Consider the following 2,133-nt stretch of genomic DNA (forward strand, 5'->3'; position numbering starts at 1 on the left):
CGCTGCTCATTGAGCAGCTCATATATTAAACTGATTTTTGGAACTGGGCTGTGGAAAAGAGGCTTGCCTCGTCCCAGCCACGGGTTGCCTCGGTATAGCACTACCTCCGAGTGCGGCCCACTTCCCTCTGGGGAAGACACATTCAATCCAAAACAAAGTCAACGGTATAGCATTCTTTTATGTTTACAGGAGCCCCGCCCGCCCTTAGAGGGGGAAGAGGTGAAAGAGGGATGATAATTCAGACAACAGACAATGGCAGGAACGGCCGCTGGCCTACGTTTTCTGAAGTGCGCAAAGCACTACCACAAGGACCTAGGGGTAAGTGGATTTTTTCACCGAGGGCAGACGCTGAAAAAGCATACTTACCTGACGCGGGAGGTACTGTGATCAAGGAGGCAGTCCTCTCAAGGCGAGGCCCTTTCATTGCACTTCGACTGGGTTGACCCTTGCGATTACCCCAAATGTGGGTAACTCGAGCGTATAATTTCTGGTAGTGGGGACCTGCGTTCGCGCTCGTCCCCGCAAAAGTCATCCAAACTATGTCTATATGGCCCTCTTACTGACTATCGAGGGTATTTTTGCTTTTGCAGTGGACCGGTAGACTTGCAAAGAAAGCAAAGGACGCACAACTGGCCAAGGTGTTGGCACGTTTGGAGGGGTAGAAGTGCATTGGAGAGACTGGAGGAAGGAAACAAGGTGAGTTTCGGGGCGGTGCGTAACTTTGCTGGCTGTTTTTGTTCAAGGCCTGTCTGCTCTATTGTGTGTAAAGTCCTGTTCGTTTGTATTTGCAGGTTGTGCGTGCCGTGCCGTGCTGTGCTATGCGCGCGAAGGGAAAGGAAATGAAAGGAAACCAAACGGCCGATCGACCGAGCGAGCGAGCATAGAAGGGCATTCGACTTGGACCGTGAGTACACTTTGAACCTTTTGAGCGGTTTTATTGTCACTGGAGCCGCTTTTAGAAATGCTATTGCTATCGTTAGTGTATCCTTTGTGCGAGCAAGCGAGTGAACGAATGAACGAGGGAAGGAAACAAACTAGCAGAGTAGTAAAAGTATCGAACCTTTTTCCCGATTCGTTTGCAGTCTGAATCCAACCATTGTCGACTTTCAGTGCCGTTTTTCGCGCGCCTCCTCTTGGAAGTGTGCGAGTGTTTTGCCACGTCACGATGGCTTAAAACTGCGTCTCAGAAGTGTGCGTTTTTTTCCTATTCATTTTTTCGTTCGTTATTTGGAATGATTTGATATCACAGAAGTAGAATTTGACATCATAAACTGTTCATCTCGCGCGTGCTCACTCGCTCGCGCGCGCTCTGTAAGAAAAGTCGATCGCACTAGAGTTTTCGCCATTAGCTGGCCGATTTTTGACAAAAAGGTGTTTTCCCCCCCTCGTTTTTTGCTTTGAATTTTTTACACACTCACCTACGGCTCTCTATGTGAAATTGTGGTGTATGGAGAGCTATTTATTGGGATAAAACGTTTAGAGATGTTCGCAAGACAAAAAATTGAAGCCTACAACACGGGGTATTCCCAGGCGGTCACCCATCCAAGTACTAACCCCGCCCGACAGGGCTTAACTTCGGTGATCGGACGAGAACCGGTGCTTTCCCTGTGGTATGGTCGTAGACGAGGAAATGGGGTCGAAATTCTGCTTGTTATCGGCCAGGTTCAGGCTGTAAAGCGGCCACATCCCTGAGTGTAGGCGAATTTGAAATTCTAAAGCCCTAGTTTCGTTACTCTAACCCTAAGAAATCGATACTCTAACCCTAAGAAATTGTTACCCTAACCCTAAGAAATGGTTACCCTAACCCCGAAGTCGTTACCTAACCCTAATGTATTTTCCTCAACCCAGTTAACACATTGAGGAGCATCGATTTGAAGCACTATTCCCTAGGGAGGGGAGGGAGGGGTCCCAAGAGACATAACGTGTCCTAAAAACCTATTATACAATGTTTTAGCTCCGTAGGTGCGTGTATCTGGCTTTAAAATCTTACAGTGAGGAGATACCAAACGGGTCAGCCTCTGGGACCGTCTGCGGGACTCGCAAGGGCTTGTGGGGGCGACCTGCTACTATCCACCATAAACCGTGGGAAGGATCCCTCGACCACCCCCCTCACCCAGGGCATGCTTCGGCATC

General features: G+C 48.9%; 2 non-coding genes and 1 pseudogene across 2 annotated transcripts; 2 read left to right on the top strand and 1 right to left on the bottom strand.

Moving 5' to 3' along the window:
• LOC136278845 (U2 spliceosomal RNA) lies at positions 1-126 on the top strand (annotated as a pseudogene).
• Positions 127-358: 232 nt separating this feature from the next.
• On the top strand, positions 359-522 carry LOC136278825 (U1 spliceosomal RNA). The gene has a single exon (XR_010716585.1). It is a non-coding gene; the product is annotated as a U1 spliceosomal RNA (small nuclear RNA).
• A 983-nt stretch (positions 523-1,505) lies between these two features.
• LOC136278853 (5S ribosomal RNA) lies at positions 1,506-1,624 on the bottom strand. Its single transcript, XR_010716600.1, has one exon. It is a non-coding gene; the product is annotated as a 5S ribosomal RNA (ribosomal RNA).
• Between the last annotated feature and the right edge of the window lie 509 nt (positions 1,625-2,133).

This window comes from Pocillopora verrucosa, unplaced genomic scaffold, assembly GCF_036669915.1.
Source record: "Pocillopora verrucosa isolate sample1 unplaced genomic scaffold, ASM3666991v2 scaffold_62, whole genome shotgun sequence".
NCBI classification, from domain to species: Eukaryota; Metazoa; Cnidaria; class Anthozoa; order Scleractinia; family Pocilloporidae; genus Pocillopora; species Pocillopora verrucosa.